The sequence below is a fragment of the Bos taurus genome, chromosome 15 (genome assembly GCF_002263795.3).
Source record: "Bos taurus isolate L1 Dominette 01449 registration number 42190680 breed Hereford chromosome 15, ARS-UCD2.0, whole genome shotgun sequence".
NCBI lineage: Eukaryota > Metazoa > Chordata > Mammalia > Artiodactyla > Bovidae > Bos > Bos taurus.
In genome coordinates, this window is record NC_037342.1 from 82,880,264 (window position 1) to 82,901,325 (window position 21,062).

At 44.1% G+C, this 21,062-nt stretch overlaps 1 long non-coding RNA gene across 1 annotated transcript in view; it reads left to right on the forward strand.

Annotated features, from left to right (window-relative positions):
• LOC101907407 (uncharacterized) overlaps nt 1-21,062 on the forward strand; it is a 37,870-nt gene that overhangs the window by 4,979 nt on the left and 11,829 nt on the right. Inside the window, exon 3 of the long non-coding RNA XR_001501986.3 lies at nt 475-604. This is a non-coding gene — a long non-coding RNA (uncharacterized lncRNA). The remainder of the gene's footprint in view (nt 1-474; nt 605-21,062) is intronic.

Here is a 21,062-nt window from a genome sequence, read left to right on the forward strand (position 1 = left end):
GTTCAATCCCTGGGTTTGGAAGATCCCCTGGAGAAGGGAAAGGCTCCCCACTCCAGGATTCTGGCCTGGGGGATTCCATGGACTGTCCATGGGGTCGCAAAGAGTCGGACACGACTGAGTGACTTTCACTCTTTCCTTTCCAGTGAAACGACCTGTTGGCCTAGACGGCAGGGTGAACCTTTGTTGATTTTTCCTCTCCCCTGTCTTCCTGCTGCTTGGCCTCAGACTTGGGTGCTGTCAAGGGAAACTCCCTTCAGCACAGGGTGAACAAAGCCTTCTCAGCCTTCTGACCAAACAGGAGAACCTCAGGAACTGGAAAGCACCAGGGAGGTTCTGGAGAGGGAGGGTCTTAGGAAAATAACCAGATAGGGTTGTTTATGAACTCCTGAGATCACCCCTGAGCCACAGATGAGTGGAAATGACTCTACACAGCAAGACTTCGAGAACTGAACTAAGAGATAAATTGCTTTTCAGGTGCCAGACTGGCCACAGGGTGCTGGAACACGTGTGGAATGCATCTGAATATCCCATTTTTGCTTTGAAATATCCCTTCTCACGGAAAATGGAACTGACATTGAAACTACAACATGAAGGGGTGGTGGAGGTAAGAGAATTTCTTTGACTCTAATAACCAGAGAAATCACGGCGACTTGGGGTGATAGGAACCATGGCAGAGAAGCAGGATGGGGGGACAGATGGTCAAGATTTGGGGAGAGCTGGAACGCTGCTGATGCCCCAGCTGGACCACTTTCTCGGGCAGTGGGTCTTAAACTTTATTAAGTATCAGGGTCACTTGGAAGGCTTGTGGAAACAGGTTGCTGAGCTCCACCTCCTCCAGTTTCTGACTGAGTAGGTCTGGGGTGGGGCCCGAGAGTTCACACTTGTAACGGCTTTCGAGGTGACCTGGGTGGTCGTGGCCACGGAAACGCACTTCGAGGGTCCCTGCTGTCAAGGAGCATTGCAGAGGGACCAGCTTGGTTCCAGGTGCAGATTACTAATTGGAATAAGCGAGACACCAGATAGAATCCTGTGTGACTTAACATTTCCGTCTAACAGTTAGGTGTTCAGTGTTACACACACACACACAGTTTAGGCCCTAACCCAAGCTGAAGAGACTTCCCTGGTGGTCCAGTGATCAAGCATCCACCTGCCAGGGCAGGGGGCATCAGTTCAACCTCTGGACCGGAAACTAAGACCCCACATGCTGTGGAGTAACTAGGCCCGGGCCCCACGCCTGAGCCCGCGGCCTGGAGCTCTGGGCAGCAGAGAAGCCTCCGCAAGGAGAAGCCCGTACGCAGCTAGAGAGTAGCCCCTGCTCAGGGCAACTAGAGAAGGCCTGCGGGTGGTTACAAAGACCCAGTGCAGCCAAAAATGAACAGATAAACGAACAAATCAGGAATAATACATATATGTTAAAAAAAAAGAAAAATAAACAAAAAATATATAACACATACATGTAAAAACCCCCCAAAACAAAAATAAACAAAATAAGAAATAATAGATATATGTAAAAAATAAACAAACAAGTAATAAATAATACATGTATGTAAAAAACCCTCCAAAACAAAAATAAGAAATAATACATATATGTAAAAAAAAAAACCCAAAACAAAAATAAATAAATAAACACATAAGAAATGATACATATATGTAAAAGCAACCCTCACGCTGCCCCCAGGAGCAGCCCCTTCTTTCTGCTCCCCCTCCTCCCCCCACACTCACTCCTCACTGTCCCCCTTTCCTCCTCTGGGAGCTGTTGCAACAAGTGTGCAAAGAATGTCTGTGTCTCCCCGACCTCAGGAACAGCTCCTTCCGTCTCCCCGCCACCTCCTTCTCCTTCCGTCTCCCCGCCACCTCCTTCTCCTTCCCTTCCCTTGTCCCTTTCCCGTCTCTCCATTCTACTTCTGCCTTATCTTAGATGCACTTACAAAGCATAGTTGGAATTTCCATGAGAACAACTCCAATTCTCAGCACAGTGGTGACTCAGAAGAGGTCAGAGACTTTCTTCAAATAATTATTAAATTGTTGCAACATCGGACGCCTGGTTCCGTCGCCTATAGATACTCATAATACCTTTCGGCTCACTTCTCAGCCATACATTGCTGACTTTCCCAGGTGAAGAATGGGTCTAGGTGGGGTTCACTGATTCAGTTCCAGTTTTTGTAAACTGAACGTACCACATATATCCATTAAGATAGATCGGTGTCTAGAAAATCAAATGAAAGAGCACTTTTATTCGCAGTGAAACCCACCCGCCTAACAGTGGGTGCGGCTACTACACAAGCTGGCCTCTGTGCTTTTTTGTTCTTGGGATTTGGAAAGAAAGAGGCAGAACTTGAGAAAGATAACAGATGAGCTAGTTTCAGCAAGTTCCATGAGAAACAGGAAAGAATCCTTTTGAATGTCAAAAAAGAATTACATTTACAATCTTTCTGACATCAGGAAGAAAAGAATGAGCTTGTTCCGATTCTCTTCATAATTTTCCTTTTTAGAAAAATATCCGTAAATAAAACTTTCTCAACCTACCCATATAAACAGCACATCTGAACTTAATGATCAGAAATAATGGAGCCGTCTTAGGTGCAAAAAAAAGTACATTAATTGTATTATTAAAAAACTGGACACACCTAAAACATTCAGTTTGGGTAGCATGGTTTGACTCTGTATTAATCAGCTCTTGCTTCGAAGATGTTGTGTAGCAAACCAGTCCCAAACCCAGTGACCTATAAGCATGAATATACTTATTTACTTAAAACAATTGTGCCGGTGACTGTGGGCCAGTGTGGGTTGCTCTGATCCAAGCTGCAGGCGGCACAGGCTTGTCTTCAGACTGGGTTTCGTCTTCTGCACACGCGTTGTTTTTGGTCCAGAGTGAAGCGTCACGCTTCCTGGGGTGTGGTTTTCTCATTGTGATACAGGAAGGTAACGGGATTAGTCAAACCAAGTCAGCGTGTCTGAAATCTGTGCCCCATCGTGTATGCTAACCTTCCATTGGTCAGAGAGAGTCACATGACCAAGACCAGCATCCAGGGAGCCTGCCAGCTTGCCCTGCCCAGTCCAGGGTGCAGCCAGGTCACGTGGCGGGGCGGGGAGAGCGTGCAGAGCTGAGAATGACAGTCTGCATCTAGGACACACCTCAACAATCACATAATGAGATGTGTGTGTGATTGAGAAAGCTCAGTGGATAAGTCGTGTCCAACTCTCTGTGACCCTGTGGACTGTAGCCCACCAGGTTTCTCTGTCCACGAAATTTCCCAGGCAAGAGTACTGGAGTGGGTTGCCATTTCCTCCTCCAGGGGTCTTCCTGATCTGGAGATCTAATCCGCTGTCTCCTGCGTTGCAGGTGGATTCTTTACCATTGCACCACCTGATAAGCCCACATGATGAGATATTTTTCTTAAAAAAAAAAACACAAAAAAACCCCCACAACTTTTTATTGTGGGTATTGTTAAAATGCTGAAGCTGAAACTCCAATTCTTTGGCTACCTGATGCGAAGAGCTGACTCACTGGAAAAGACCCTGATGCTGGGAAAGATTGAGGGCAGGAGGAGAAGGGGATGGCAGAGGATGAGATGGCTGGATGGCATTGCTGACTCAATGGACATGAGTTTGAGTAAACTCTGGGAGTTGGTGATGGACAGGGAGGTCTGGCGTGCTGCAGTCCATGGGGGTCACAAAGAGTCGGACACAACTGAGAGACTGAACTGAACTCAACTGAATGTCAAAATATGCAAATAGCAAGAGAAGTCCAGGGAACCCCTAAGGGCCTTCACTCAGCCCCAGCAGTCATCAACACGGGCTTCCCTTCCTTTATCTGAATTTCCATTCACCCACCCCCCACCCCAGTTGGGTTATTTTAACTCCTAGATATCATTGAGGAGACAGAAATGGCAACCCACTCCAGTGTTCTTTGCCGGGAGCTGGTGAGGCATTCCACTCGTGACAAAGGTCATGAGGAAGGAGGCTCGGCATACGCAAAGGCGGGATCGAGCCTCAGGAGTCCGCCCGGATATTCTCGAGCATCTACCCCCCAAAAAACCAGAGTCTGCCTACTTTATTGCTTTGTGCTCTCACCTCTGACTTTACTGGGGGCTGTCCCCTACCACCATCTCGCTCTCTCTGTCAAAGAGTTAACTTACAGCTCCAATTAATAAAGTTCCTGGGCAATTAGGAGTGTTTAAATCCAAACCCCTCAGATGGCTCTCTAACTCACCTGACAAGTTTACCCTGGACTCCTATAACTATGCATACGATTGTTTACAGTCTCCCAGCCTCAAGAGGCACGGGAAGCTTAAGATATTCAAATAGCTTAGAACCTCTCAGAGAGTTAGAAACTGTCAGAATAAACTAGTAAAGGATTTCATTGATGAGCCAATGCTTGCTGCCAAGTTTTCACATCCCCTGTATTGTATCCTTGAATGTGTATTAATTAATATAGTTGGTATGTAGAAAAAATAAGTAGTGGCCTTGGTGCTAGCAACTTTAGACCCTTAAGGTAATAAATTCTTTCCTTTGTTGTAAACCCATTACACATCCTCCCTATAGGAATGCAATTTTATCTTTGGAAGATGGCGCCAAACCTTAAAATAATTACTCTTAGAGAAAATAAGTCTTTGTTGATAAGTCCTTGTCAAGAGTCATAAAATGTTAGTAGGCCTTCTGGCCAGAAGATGATGTAAATCACCTAAACCATTTGTATACGATAAATTTGCAGGAAAGAAACCCTGGTTTTTGATAAGAATCAAAGACTGCTGACTTTGCATCCCCTATTATCCTCTATGTGTAACTTAGGGTATAAAAGCCCCTGTTAAAAATAAAGCTATGGGCCTTGCTCACCAACGCTTGGTCTCCCCATGTCATTCTTTCCTTTAACTTCCGGCTGAAGTCTCCATCTGGAGCGTGGATATCCTCTGCGACCACTTATTTGCCTGGGCTTCTAAGACCCACTCGAGAAGGTGTCTAAGGTGGGGCACCTTCTGCTATTCGAGAGGGCGCCTGCGGCCTCCGTGGTCAGAGCTAACCTGGTGTCACGGGTTATATTGATTTTCCGCGTAAACCAAGCTACTCAGCCTCTTTTCTCCACTGAATTTTCCTACTGAGCTATCCTCATTCTATTACTCTTTATATCTCTAATTACCATTTGAATAGGTCGCTGACGCCGTCTCCCCTTCGAATACCCTGGATCAGCCGGGGCTGGTCCTCGGCAGTTCTTGCCTGGAGAATGCCAGGGATGGGGGGGCCTGGTGGGCTGCCGTCTATGGGGCCGCACAGAGTCGGACACAACTGAAGTGACTTAGCAGATATCATATACTATAGGATCTATATGTAAGAGAATTTTAATAAAACATTGGCCATGATCTCTCAAACAATAATTTCTTAAGAACATGATGGAATCTTAGTTATAAAAACCTATGTCAATTGTAGGTTTGAACGACGCAGGAAATGAACACAGCTTTTCGTGAAAGAGGATAACGTATTATTACAGGTACATTAAAAGTATGCTATATAAGAGATCAAGTGGAAATTTAACAAAATGCTAATAACAGTTGTTCTTGAGTAGTGGGAATAAAGATGAATTTTAATAACTTTTAATTTCTAGTCACTTATGCACTTTCTTTAATAATTATGGACTACTTTTATAATGATGACAAATGTCAGTTCAAACATAAATTTAAATTCCTGGGCAAGGCAGCTTACCTGTTTGGATATGCAATCTCCCCTAATAGTCCTGTAACTAGTTTACTGTAAAGGAAGCACAGAAAAGTAGAAAGAGAAATACACTTGCCATCAAAGGACCTTGGGCAGACCACTCAGACTCTCAGAACCTAGGTGGACTCCCCATTTGTCAAATAAGGATAATGTAAGAGCAAGCTAGAAACATTTTGTTCTTGAGGCTTAAGTACATGTGAAAACATTTTGTAAATGGAAACGTGCTATACAGTTGGAAGATAATACTACTATTTCTGAGACCAGATTCCAAGCTAGGACCCGAAGGCCGATAACCATGATAGCATGTTTTAGACGGCAGGCTCTGAGAAGCTGTCTCGTTCTTTCATTTCACGTGGTCAGTTGGAAAGAGCACTGGGCTGATGACAGGGTGGGCCAGGGTTCTAAGTCTGGTGTTGTCACTGACAGGTGCTGGAACCTTCTAAGAGTCCTGCCCGCTTTTTTTTTTTGTTTTTTTTTTTGTAAAAATTAGAAGTTTGGATTAGATAATGTTCAAAGGTTTGAACATTTGCTTCCAGGCATTAGGTTGATTTGTTTACATCTGCTGGGTTGATATTCACACAAATCTTTGCAAATATGGTGAGAGGGAATGGACCAGTTAAAACATGGAATCCAAGTTTTCATAAAGCAGATGTGGATTATGGAGTTTCATATTTAGAACCACACAATGCACTGAAACATCATTTGTTTGAGAACTTGTGAGCTGCCTTCAGCATGAGCTGGACTTAATCAGAGTACTTAAGTTGACAGACAGCCTGCCCCTTACTAGCTGAGTGACCTTGGGCAAATCCCTTAAGTGTCTTGATGATCCATTTCTCAGTCTGACAAATGTACGTTATAACGTTTGTTTCATAGGGATTCTGTTAAGAGGATAAAGATGGTAATATTCTTGAAAGAGCTATGCATGTGGGAAAGTACTGTACACACACAAGATTTCTACTCTGACGGTCGGGGGGTGAGTCATCTGAAAATACAGCATGTCCTGTTCTCACTTGTCTTAATGAGTGAAGCTGGTAAAGGGAGTCACCAAAGGCCATGGGTATTTTTTAAAAAGTAAACAAAAGAAATAATTAGTTTCAAAAGCTTACAAGAACCAGAAATGGGTGTTGGAGTTTTGAATGCTGACACAGGAGCAAGAGATTTGTCAGGAGACCAGGGCTTCAGCTCAGTAATTACCACTCCCTGGATTATTACCCTGAGCCTTATTAAACAGAGTTAGAACCCTTAGAGATATGTATAAGAGCAAGCTATAATAATTATCCGGGGACACTGTGTGACCTCAAGACATAATTATCAGACTCAAGAAAAAAGTTGAATTTGTGTTACATTAACAAAGAGAACTCTGATAATAACTGGGCACAAAAGATTCAGCACACATCTAAATAAAAATGCCAGTTCTCAAATATTGGGGTCAATAGTTCAGAGATGTTTTCTTGTTTCATGCATCGGCACAACTCTTTTAAGACTGCACGGTGTATATTCTTTTCCCTCTTTCTCATGTCTTACAAAGCCTTAGTATTCTGGTTATTTTATTCCTTGTAATCTTGATGTCTTGGGAAAATATAATTTTTTTTTCCTCTAATGGTAAAATAAGCAATTCTCTTAGTTCCTCCTGGCAGTCCAAATGTCCATCTCTCTTTTGGAGTGTGCTCCCCTAATCATTTTCCTAGACAACTCCAGCTCATCTTTCCTCAGGCGCTCCGATGCCGCAGCCTCTGCAGGCTCCTGTGGCTAACCCAGCGTCTCACCGTACTTGATGTGCGTTTCAGTTTAGCCCTTGTTGCCTCAGATCACGGTGATTGGTTATCATGTTGTTACCCTCTCTGGCCTGGTAGTTCCTTAAAGAGAGAACATGTCTTTTTCCATCTTTAGGTCTCACAATCTCACACTTTGATGTTGAATATGGGATGACATCAGAAGAGGGAATGGAAGAACCCAGTGGCTGAACACGTGGTCTGATTTTTTAAGGATATTTGGCTGCTCCAGCTCTTAGGTGGGGCACACAGAATCTTTGATCTTTGTTGCGGCCAGCCAGGGATCAAGCCTTCTGCATGGCGGGTGTGGAGTCTTAGCCACTGGACCACCAGGGAAGTCCCACCTAGCCTAATTTTTGCCCTGCATCTCTTCTCTGAAATGGATGGATGTTCAAAAGACAGAACTAAGAAAAGAAATCTCATCTCTTTTCTTGCTTCCTTAGTGGTAAATTCAGACTGAAATTGAAGAAAGTAGGGAAAACCACTAGACCATTCAGGTATGACCTAAATCAAATCCCTTATGATTATACAGTGGAAGTGAGAAATAGATTTAAGGGCCTAGATCTGATAGATAAGAGTGCCTGATGAACTATGGAATGAGGTTCGTGACATTGTACAGGAGACAGGGATCAAACCATCCCCATGGAAAAGAAATGCAAAAAAGCAAAATGGCTGTCTGGGGAGGCCTTACAAATAGCTGTGAAAAGAAGAGAAGCGAAAAGCAAAGGAGAAAAGGAAAGATATAAACATCTGAATGCAGAGTTCCAAAGAATAGCAAGAAGCGATAAGAAAGCCTTCTTCAGCAATCAATGCAAAGAAATAGAGGAAAACAACAGAATGGGAAAGACTAGAGATCTCTTCAAGAAAACTAGAGATACCAAAGGAAGATTTCATGCAAAGATGGGCTCAATAAAGGACAGTAATGGTATGGACCTAACAGAAGCAGAAGATATTAAGAAGAGATGGCAAGGATACACAGAAGAACTATACAAAAAAGATCTTCATGACCCAGATAATCACGATGATGTGATCACTGACCTAGAGCCAGACATCCTGGAATGTGAAGTCAAGTGGGCCTTAGAAAGCATCACTACGAACAAAGCTAGTGGAGGTGATAGAATTCCAGTTGAGCTATTTCAAATTCTGAAAGATGATACTGTGAAAGTGTTGCACTCAATATGCCAGCAAATTTGGAAAACTCAGCAGTGGCCACAGGACTGGAAAAGGTCAGTTTTCATCCTAATCCCAAAGAAAGGCAATGCCAAAGAATGCTCAAACTATCGCACAATTGCAGTCATCTCACACACTAGTAAAGTAATGCTCAAAATTCTCCAAGCCAGGCTTCAGCAATACGTGAACCGTGAACTTCCTGATGTTCAAGGTGGTTTTAGAAAAGGCAGAGGAACCAGAGATCAAATTGCCAACATCCGCTGGATCATCGAAAAAGCAAGAGAGTTCCAGAAAGGCATCTATTTCTGCTTTATTGACTATGCCAAAGCCTTTGACTGTGTGGATCACAATAAACTGTGGAAAATCCTGAAAGAGATGGGAATACCAGACCACCTGACCTGCCTCTTGAGAAACCTCTATGCAGGTCAGGAAGCAACAGTTAGAACTGGACATGGAACAACAGACTGGTTCCAAATAGGAAAAGGAGTATGTCAAGGCTGTATATTGTCACCCTGCTTATTTAACTTGTATGCAGAGTACATAATGAGAAACGCTGGGCTGGAAGAAGCACAAGCTGGAATCAAGATTGCCGGGAGAAATATCAATAACCTCAGATATGCAGATGATACCACCCTTATGGCAGAAAGTGAAGAGGAACTCAAAAGCCTCTTGATGAAAGTGAAAGAGGAGAGTGAAAAAGTTGGCTTAAAGCTCAACATTCAGAAAATGAAGATCATGGCATCTGGTCCCATCACTTCATGGGAAACAGATGGGGAAACAGTGTAAACAGTGTCAGACTTTATTTTTGGGGCCTCCAAAATCACTGCAGATGGTGACTGCAACCATGAAATTAAAAGACGCTTACTCCTTGGAAGGAAAGTTATGACCAACCTAGATAGCATATTGAAAATCAAAGACATTACTTTGCCAACAAAGGTCTGTCTAGTCAAGGCTTGAATTGAATGAAAAGAATTGATGCTTTTGAACTGTGGTGTTGGAGAAGACTCTTGAGAGTCCCTTGGACTGCAAGGAGATCCAACCAGTCCATTCTGAAGGAGATCAGCCCTGGGATTTCTTTGGAAGGACTGATGTTGAAGCTGAAACTCCAATACTTTGGCCACCTCATGGGAAGAGTTGACTCATTGGAAAAGACTCTGATGCTGGGAGGGATTGGGGGCAGGAGGAGAAGGGGACAACAGAGGATGAGATGGCTGGACGGCATCACTGACTCGATGGACGTGGGTCTGGGTGAACTCTGGGAGTTGGTGATGGACAGGGAGGCCTGGTGTGCTACGATTCATGGGGTCACGCAGAGCCGGACATGACTGAGCAACTGAGCTGAACTGAACTGAACTTAGTGGTAAAGAATCCGCCTGCCAATGCAAGAGACCTGGGTTTCATCCCTGGGTCAGAAAGATCCCCTGGAGAAAGAAATGGCAACCCACTGCAGTATTCTTGACTGGAGAATCCCATGGACAGAAAAGCCTGGCAGGTTACAGTCCATGGGGTTGCAAAGAGTCAGACACGACTTAGTGACTAAACCGCAAGAAGAACCATCCCCCATTTTACTCCAGTCCTTCCTTCCTTTTATCTTTCCCCACTTCTTGCTTGTAATAAGTAAAATGGTTCATTGTCAAAAAATAAAGCAATATGGATTAGGACCTAAAGGACAAAATAAATAATCATGATTAGATGCTGATATAAATACATAATTGAATAAAATTAAAGAGGGAGAACAGACAAATGTCCCAAACAGTAGATACTTCCTTCTCAATCTGGGGGAGAATAACTCTGTATTATATGGACATGAGTTTGAGCAAACTCCGGGACATAGTGGAAGACAGGGAAGCCTGGGGTGCTGCAGTCCATGGGATCGCAAAGAGTCAGACTCGACTGAGCGACTGAATAACAAACTCTATATTCCTCAAGCGTGAAAGTAAGTGGTGACTTCCTTCCCAAAAAACCAACATGGAAAGGGAGGAAAAAAGGTAAGTTTACACTGGAGCACATGACAAATGCAACCTCCATCCGTTGATCAAAGTCAATGTCAACAGTGAAGCCATGTTTTCAGTATGTGCCCTTGACACGACGTGGTTAGAATGATGCTTCACCTCCGTGTCTTTCTTCCCAAAACCCAGAACCCTTTGTCTCACTGTCAGAAAAATTCAATCTGAAGGAAATTCTTCAAAATACCTGGCCAGAACGTCTCAAAACTGTCAAGGTTATTCAAAATAAGCAAAGTCTGAGAAACTCACGGCCAAGAAGAACCTTACGGGACACCACAACTGAGTATTATGTGGTATCAGGTGGATGGGACGCTTGGACAGAAAAAGGTAGCATGTGAAGAAAGTATGGAATTTAGTTCTCAAGAAATGTGTCAATACTGGTTAACTAGTAATGACAAATGTACTTTAATCACATTAACGATAGGGGAAACTGAGGGTAGTGTATAGACACTCCCAGTCTTTTCTAAAGCAGATATGCCCCTGGGACTTCCCTGGTGGCGCCGTGGCTAAGACTCCAAGCTCCCGGTGCAGGGGGCCCAGGCTGGACCCTTGGTCAGGGAACTGGATTCCACATGCTGCAATGAAGAGTTCCACGCCACAATTAGAGGTCCCGCACGCCACAGCTGTGACTGCACGGCCAAATAAAGAAATGTTTATTTAGAAAATAATAAATATTCCTCAGTTTATGTTATCATGTTGATCGCCTTTGTGGAAATTATTGCAGTCTATAATGATCTTTTCTGTTGTTTTAGCATCAGCATTCATTAGCAGGCTGACACAACATGTAAAGTAGGCAAAGACTGTTTTCACTGCATCTTTGGTTTCCTTACTTCTCCATATACCATGGAGCCCTGGTTAGAATTTAGAGCCACGGCTTCCTCCTAGAACTCAATAAGACATTGCATATAGGCCTGTTTCTTAATAGCATCTTTTTCTTGTTTTTTTTTTTTTTTTTTTGAGCAGAGAAAGGTTTATTTCAGGACCAAGCAAGGAGAACAAGTGGCTTGTGTTCAAAAATCCAACTCCTGTTAAGAGCATCTTCAGATCAGATCAGATCAGATCAGTTGCTCAGTCGTGTCCAACTCTTTGCGACCCAATGAATCGAAGCACGCCAGGCCTCCCTGTCCAACACCAACTCCCGGAGTTCACCCAGACTCACATCCATCGAGTCAGTGATGCCATCCAGCCATCTCATCCTCTGTCGTGCCCTTCTCCTCCTGCCCCCAATCCCTCCCAGCATCAGAGTCTTTTCCAATGAGTCAACTCTTCGCATGAGGTGGCCAAAGTACTGGAGTTTCAGCTTTAGCATCATTCCTTCCAAAGAAATCCTAGGGCTGTTCTCCTTCAGAATGGACTGGTTGGATCTCCTTGCAGTCCAAGGGACTCTCAAGAGTCTTCTCCAACACCACAGTTCAAAAGCATCAATTCTTCGGCACTCAGCCTTCTTCCCAGTCCAACTCTCACATCCATACATGACCACTGGAAAAACCATAGCCTTGATGGACAGGGAGGCCTGGCATGCTGCGATTCATGGGGTCGAAAAGAGTCCGACACGACTGAGCGATTGATCTGATCTGACTAGACGGACCTTTGTTGGCAAAGTAATGTCTCTGCTTTTCAATATGCTATCTAGGTTGGTCATAACTTTCCTTCCAAGGAGTAAGCATCTTTTAATTTCATGGCTGCAGTCACCATCTGCAGTGATTTTGGAGCCCCAAAAAATAAAGTCTTGCCGGGGTCCAGCCCCGGCTCATCCAGGGTATTCGAAGGAGAGACGGCGTCGGCGAGGATCAGGAAACAACTGCTTAATTAAACGTTAATTAAGGATATAAAGAGTAATAGAATGAGGATAGCTCAGTGAGGAAATTCAGTGGAGAAAAGAGGCTGAGTAGCTTGGTTTACACAGGAGACCAATAAAACTTCAAGACAAGAAGTTTGCACAACTTACGTAGGCCGCAGGCATCCTTCCATTCTCCTGCAGGAGAGGAGACACTGAGGCCTCCCCGGTCGGATCTTAGAAGCCCAGGCATAATTAGTAACCATGGTGGGTTCCGCACTCCAGATGGAGACTCAGCCAGAGTGAGAGAGAGAGCGACATGGGGAGACCAAGTTTCGGTGAACAAGGCCCGCACTTTATTTTCCAAAGTAGTTTTATACCTTAAGTTGTGCATAGAGGATAATGGGGGAAGGGGTAGAGTCTTGCAAGGACAGCAGTTCCTGATCCTAATCGAAGCCAGGCTTTCAAACTTATCATATGCAAAAGTTCAGGTGAATTACAGCATCTTCTGGCCAGGAGGCCTGTTAACATTTTAAGAAACTTATTTTTCTCTAAAGGTGATTATTCCAAAGTCAGGAGCCACCCTCCAAAAGCATTAGATAAAGTTGCATTCCTATAGGGCAAAGGTGTGGTGGGCTCAGTCAAGAAAAGAATTAACTCAAGGGTCCAAGGTTACAAACATTAAAGCTACTACTTACACCAATTATATTAATCAATACACTGCCAGGGACACAGCAGGTAAGGGATATGGAGACTTAGTAGCAAACATTGGCCCAATAAATGAAATACCCTTCACCAATACAATTTCTAATCAATCTTTTAACTACTCAAAGGACTCTGTGTTTAGACAGTTTAGAACATCTCATGCCTCTCACAGTTGGGAGGCTCTGAACAATCACATGTGGCCGGAAAAACCTATTCAGGCAGGCTAGAGGACTTCCAAAGGAGTTTGTAGGTTGAAACACTGTCACACCCAGGAATTATTAACTGGAGCTGTAAGCTAACTCTTTTTTTCAGAGAGAGGTAGTGGGGGACAGCCCCCCGTAAAGTCAGAGGTGTAGGTGAGAGCACAAAGCAGAAAGTAGGCAGACTCTGGTTTTGGGGGTAGATGCTCGAGAATTTCCAGGGGGACTCCTGAGGCTCAATCCCACCTTTGAGTATGCCAAGCCTCCTTCCTCATGACCTTTATCATGAGTGGAGCTCCTCACGCTGGCTCCCAGCAGTGATAGAATTCCAGTTGAGCTATTCTAGATCCTGAAAGATGATGCTGTGGAAAGTGCTGCACTCAATACGCAATATGCAATATGCAATATGCTGGCTCCCGGCAAAGTCTGACACTGTTTCCACTGTTTCCCCATCTATTTCCCGTGAAGTGATGGGATCTGATGCCATGATCTTCGTTTTATGAATATTGAGCTTTAAGCCAACTTTTTCACTCTCCTCTTTCACTTTCATCAAGAGGCTTTTTAGTTCCTCTTCACTTTCTGCCATAAGGGTGGTGTCATCTGCATATCTGAGGTTATTGATATTTCTCCTAGCAATCTTGATTCCAGCTTGTGTTTCTTCCAGTCCAGCGTTTCTAATCATGTACTCTGCATATAAGTTAAATAAACAGGGTGACAATATACAGCCTTGACATACTCCTTTTCCTATTTGGAACCAGTCTATTGTTCCATGTCCAGTTCTAACTGTTGCTTCCTGACCTGCATAGAGGTTTCTCAAGAGGCAGATCAGGTGGTCTGGTATTCCCATCTCTTTCAGGATTTTCCACAGTTTATTGTGATCCACACAGTCAAAGGCTTTGGCATAGTCAATAAAGCAGAAATAGATGTTTTTCTGGAACTCTCTTGTTTTTCGATGATCCAGCGGATGTTGGCAATTTGATCTCTGGTTCCTCTGCCTTTTCTAAAACCACCTTGAACATCAGGAAGTTCACGGTTCACATACTGCTGAAGCCTGGCTTGGAGAATTTTGAGCATTACTTTACTAGCGTGTGAGATGAGTGCAATTGTGCGGTAGTTCGAGCATTCTTTGGCATTGCCTTTCTTTGGGATTAGGATGAAAACTGACCTTTTCCAGTCCTGTGGCCACTGCTGAGTTTTCCAAATTTGCTGGCATATTGAATGCAGCACTTTCACAGCATCATCTTTCAGGATTTGGAATAGCTCAACTGGAATTCCATCACCTCCACTAGCTTTGTTCTTAATAATGCTTTCTAAGGCCCACTTGACTTCACATTCCAGGATGTTTGGCTCTAGGTCAGTGATCACATCATCGTGATTATCTGGGTCATGAAGATCTTTTTTGTACAGTTCTTCTGTGTATTCTTGCCATCTCTTCTTAATTTCTTCTGCTTCTGTTAGGTCCATACCATTACTGTCCTTTATTGAGCCCATCTTTGCATGAAATCTTCCTTTGGTATCTCTAGTTTTCTTGAAGAGATCTCTAGTCTTTCCCATTCTGTTGTTTTCCTCTATTTATTTGCATTGATCGCTGAAGAAGGCTTTCTTATCTCTTCTTGCAATTCTTTGGAACTCTGCATTCAGATGTTTATATCTTTCCTTTTCTCCTTTGCTTTTCGCTTCTCTTCTTTTCACAGCTATTTGTAAGGCATTTGTAAGGCATTGACAGCCATTTTGCTTTTTTGCATTTCTTTTCCATGGGGATGGTCTTGATCCCTGTCTCCTGTACAATGTCACGAACCCCATTCCATAGTTCATCAGGCACTCTATCTATCAGATCTAGGCCCTTAAATCTATTTCTCACTTCCACTGTATAATCATAAGGGATTTGATTTAGGTCATACCTGAATGGTCTAGTGGTTTTCCCTACTTTCTTCAATTTCAGTCTGAATTTGGCAATAAGGAGTTCATGGTCTGAGCCACAGTCAGCTCCTGGTCTTGTTTTTGTTGACTGCATAGAGCTTCTCCATCTTTGGCTGCAAAGAATATAATCAATCTGATTTCGGTGTTGACCATCTGGTGATGTCCATGTATAGAGTCTTCTCTTGTGTTGTTGGAAGAGGGTGTTTGTTATGACCAGTGCATTTTCTTGGCAAAACTCTATTAGTCTTGCCCTGCTTCATTCATATTCCAAGGCCAAATTTGCCTGTTACTACAGGTGTTTCTTGACTTCCTACTTTTGCATTCCAGTCCCCTATAATGAAAAGGACATCTTTTTTGGGTGTTAGTTCTAAAAGGTCTTGTACATCTTCATAGAACCGTTCAACTTCAGCTTCTTCAGTGTTACTGGTTGGGGCATAGACTTGGATTACTGTGATATTGAATGGTTTGCCTCAGAGACAAACAAAGATCATTCTGTCGTTTTTGAGATTGCATCCAAGTACTGTATTTCAGACTCTTTTGTTGACCATGATGGCTACTCCATTTCTTCTGAGGGATTCCTGCCCGCAGTAGTAGATACAATGGTCATCTGAGTTAAATTCTCCCATTCCAGTCCATTTCAGTTCGCTGATTCCTAGAATGTCGACATTCACTCTTGCCATCTCCTGTTTGACCACTTCCAATTTGCCTTGATTCATGGGCCTGACATTCCAGGTTCCTATGCAATATTGCTCTTTACAGCATCGAACCTTGCTTCTATCACCAGTCACATCCACAGCTGGGTATTCTTTTTGCTTTGGCTCCATCCCTTCATTCTTTCTGGAGTTATTTCTCCACTTATCTCCAGTAGCATGTTGGGCACCCACTGACCTGGGGAGTTTCTTTTTCAGTATCCTATCATTTTGCCTTTTCATACTGTTCATGGGGTTCTCAAGGCAAGAATACTGAAGTGGTTTGCCATTCCCTTCTCCAGTGGACCACATTCTGTCAGATCTCTCCACCACGACCCTCCCGTCTTGGGTTGCCCCACAGGCATGGCTTAGATTCATTGAGTTAGACAAGGCTGTGGTCCTAGTGTGATTAAATTGACTAGTTTTCTGTGAGTATGGTTTCAGTGTGTCTGCCCTCTGATGCCCTCTTGCAACACCTACCATCTTCTTACATCACCCTTAACCTAAGTAAACAGATTGGCACTGTATAGAGATTCCTCTTAAGAGCATCTTACACCACCCTTAACTTAAGTCAACGGATTGGCATGGTACAGAGAGTCCTCTTAAGACCATCTTACATCATCCTTAACCTTAATCAATGGATCAGCACTGTACAGAGATTCCTCATAAGAGCATCTTCAGTTCAGTTCAGTTCAGTTCAGTCGCTCATGTCCGACCCCATGAATCACAGCACACCAGGCCTTCCTGTACATCACCATCTCCCGGAGTATCTTACACCACCCTTAACCTTAGTCAACGGATTGGCGGTACAGAGAGTCCACCTTGAAATACACGTATCTTCTTTGTTCACTTTCTGTCTTTCCCATTAGATCGCAATCCCCACAAGGTGACCATCTTCTCTGTCCCTGCACTGCTGCATTCTCAGGATGTTCCAGGTTGCCATATATCAAAGATGCTCAGTTAGTGACCGTTGAGTGAAGGAAGGAAGGAAATCTGGTGATTATAACCTAGACCTGTAGGATCATTGCAACTGGAGCAGAACTACCATGACATTACATTTTAGATAGAAGACCCTTCACGCCTTCCTAAGGAGAGGCAGTAGACAACATTTCTTCCACGTGGGCTCCATTTCCCTCCTTCCCTCCCTCTCACCTTCCCTTGTCTCTTTCCTTCCTCCCTCTCTCCCTTGCCCACTTCCCATTCTCCCTCCCTTCCTTCCTTTTCTTCCTTCCCTCCTCCATTCTTTCTTTCTTTCAATAATAAAAGTAATAATATCCCCAAGCATCCCATGAAGTGTGAATAACATGACATTGCCTGGAGTTGTGTACATAAGGTGGTGACGTACGTTGCTAGGAAGTCACTTCTAGGAGACTCGGACTTCATTGAAAAGTTGTCAGTGAACCAGAAGCACCTGGCTATTAAGGATAAAGAAAGGCTGTTTCTGTGCACAGCTGGGGGCTTCCCCCACCTGGGGATCCCTGAAGACAAGGATGACAAAGAGGCTGGGAGCCCTGAAAGACAGACACGGAGGAAGGGCTGGGTGTTAGGCCCTAAGCACCGTGCATCTCCCTATGTGTTTAATCAAGAGCGGGGGTGGACAGTGAAGGCAGACTGTGTTTCATACAGCCTGTGTTAGTCTTTGAAGTATTTCTGCGCTTTGACCGGTGTGTTCAGTTTCTTCCTTTAGGTTATTTAACCTGCACTTCTCCAGATGATTTTTTTTTTTTTTTTTTGAGTGTCATGCATTCAGTTAAGTTCAGTCGCTCAGTCATGTCTGACTCTGCGATCCCATGGACTGCAGCACACCAGGCCTCCCTGTCCATCACCAACTCCCAGAGTTTGCTCAAACTACATGTCCATCAAGTCGGTGATGCCATCCAACCAGCTCATCCTCCTTCATCCCCTTCTCCTCCAGCCTTCAATCTTTCCCAGCATGAGGGTCTTTTCCAATGAGTCAGTTCTTCCCATCAGGTGGCCAAAGTATTGGAGTTTCAGCTTCAGCATAAGTCCTTCCAATGAATATTCAGGACTAATTTCCTTTAGGATGGATTGGTTGGATCTCCTTGCAGTCGAAGGGACTCTCAAGAGTCTTCTCCAACACCACAGTTCAAAAGCATCAATTCTTTGGCACTCAGCTTTCTTCACCGTCCAACTCTCACATCCATACATGACCACTGGAAAAACCATAGCATTGACTAGACGGACCTTTGTTGGCAAAGTAATGTCTCTGCTTTTTAATATGCTGTCTAGGTTTTTCATAGCTTTTCTTTCAAGGAGCAAGTGTCTTTTAATTTCAGGGCTGCAGTCACCATCTGCAGTGATTTTGGAGTCCAAGAAAATAAAGTCTGACACTGTTTCCATTGTTTCCCCATCTTTTTGCCATGCAGTGATGGGACTGGATGCCATGATCTTAGCTTTTTGAATGCTGAGTTTTAAGCCAGCTTTTTCACTCTCCTCTTTCACTTTCATCAAGAGGCTCTTTAGTTCCTCTTCACATTCTGTCATAAGGGTGGTGTCATCTGCATATCTGAGGTTATTGATATTTCTCCTAGCAATCTTGATTCCAGCTTGTGCTTCATCCAGCCCAGCATTTTGCATGATATACTCTGTATATAACTTAAATAAGCAGGGTGCCAATATACAGCCTTGACATACTCCTTTTCCTATTTGGAACCAATCTGTTGTTCCATGTCCAGTTCTAACTGTTGCTTCCTGATCTGTATGCAGATTTCTCAGGAAGAAGATCAGGTGGTCTGGTATTCCTATCTCTTGAAGAATTTTCCACATTTTGTTGTGATCCACACAGTCAAAGTCTTTGGCATAGTCAATAAAGCAGAAATAGATGTTTTTCTGGAATTCTCTTGCTTTTTCTATGATCCAACAGATGTTGGTAATTTGATCTCTGTTTCCTCTGCCTTTTCTAAATCTAGCTAGAACATCTGGAAGTTCATGGTTCACATACTGTTGAAGCCTGGCTTAGGGAATTTTGAGCATTACTTTGCTAACGTGTGAGATGAGTGCAATTGTTCATTCTGGTAAATTTACGAGATATTCAAAGATATATTAGGTATCGTCTCTGGCATCAGTGAGGTCAGCGTCTGACTTGGGAGATAAAACACAACTTTATCTCCCAAGTTGTTAGGGAGGCCAGAAATGCTTCCCTAACAACAGAGTCCAAAGTGAGACTGTCCCTTGAAAGTGATGCTATCATAGTTGAGGATGGACAGACAGTAAGAGTCAGGGAAGGCTTTGTGGTGGAGGTGAGCTGGCCCTGAAAGAATGACTGCGCATCAATGATGATTGAATTGATTTAATGTTTTTGAAATCTCTGGATCCCAAGCTAATAGAAATAGTTTCTTTCTCCCAAGCGGTCAGAGTGTACCTAGAAAGGTAACTAGGAGCAGTACCATGTTACAGATGCAGCGATGTCGTTATATTCCAGCACAGAAGGTGCTCAGGCACAGCGCCATCACATGTTCTGGCGTGAGAGGGTGGCCAGGAAGCCTTTTTAGCTGATGTGCTGCTGGGCTAAGTAGCTCAGAATAAAATTTTGCGTCCTTTAAAAGTACGTAAAAGGCAGGCTTCCCTGGTGGCTCAGTGGTAAAGAATTGCCTGCCCACGCCGTGGACACGGGCTCAATCCCTGGTCTAGGAAGATCCCACACGCTGCAGAGCAACTAAGCCCAGGCGCCACAACTACCGAGCCTGCGCTCTAAGCCGGGAGCCGCGACTACTGAGCCCCCGCGCCCGCGGGCCCAGGCTCTGCAACAGGAGGAACCACAGCAATGAGAGGCCCAAGCATTGCAGCTGGAGAGTCGCCCCCCAGCCACGACTAGAGAAAGCCCACTCACAGAGACAGACCGAGAACCACCAAAAATAAACAAATGACCCTTTTAGAAATGGTACATAAAAGAGAAGGGATGGTGGGGTAGCATTTAGCTTTTAACCATCTTCCATATTTTAAACAGAAAAGATGGAACGTGCTGCTGCTGCTAAGTCACTTCAGTCGTGTCCGACTCTGTGCGACCCCATAGACGGCAGCCCACCAGGCTCCCCCCTCCCTGGGATTCTCCAGGCAAGAACAGTGGAGTGGGTTGCCATTTCCTTCTCCAATGCATGAAAGTGAAAAGTGAAGGTGAAGTCGCTCAGTCGTGCCCAACTCCCAGCGACCCCATGGACTGAAGCCTACCAGGCTCCTTCGTCCATGGGATTTTCCAGGCAAGAGTACTGGAGTGGGGTGCCATTGCCTTTGAGAGAGTCATTTCCTAGGCAGGTTGATAGGGAGTCTAGGGGTCCCCAAGGAGAGAGGGGTCTGGAATTCTCAAGGAGGAAGAAAGGACAAACTTTTTTTCTTTCTCCACATTCCTTAGGATTATATAACAATAATGTATCCTGCCTAAGGACAGTCTTTGGATTAAACCTTCTGGCTAATCCTGTTATCTTAAAATGTAAATTATGGGAGTAGGTCTGATGAGGTCTTTACAACCTCCAGATATTCTTTGGATTCATTGGAGAGTATATAACTTCATTGTTAACACTGGTAAGCGGGTACTCTTTCTGCCCCCTTCTGATGCCTATGTCAGAAGCTTTCTCTATCTCCTTTATACTTTAATAAAAGTTTATTACACAAAAGCTCTGAGCGATCAAGCCTCGTCTCTGGCCCCGGATTGAATTCTTGTCCTCCGGGGGCCAAGAATCCTGGTGTATTTGCGTGATTCAACAACAACCTTTCACCTTTTCCAAAAGATGGAATGTAGTGAGCCGTAAATCACTGAAAAATCATTGAAAGGGGTGGAGAGGTGGGCTCTAGGCTCAGACTCCAGGAGAGACTCTACAACATGGAACTGTCATCCCGAGGAACCAGGTTGTTTAACTGAAAGCATCAGGGGGAGCAGGGAGTCTCCAAAGATGGACTGTTTGACCCCAGAACCACGACTCAGGTACTTGACTCCCAGCAGCAGAATGGAAGCCTCACGCTCAGGACACTTCCTTCTCCAGGTTACTGGACTTCAATTCACATCTTAAGGGATTGCATTTAGTTGGTGGAAAGTAAATAATATCCTAGTGGCTAGAGAATCTGGGAAGTCTAAAGCTGGTACGTGAAGATTCACCAGA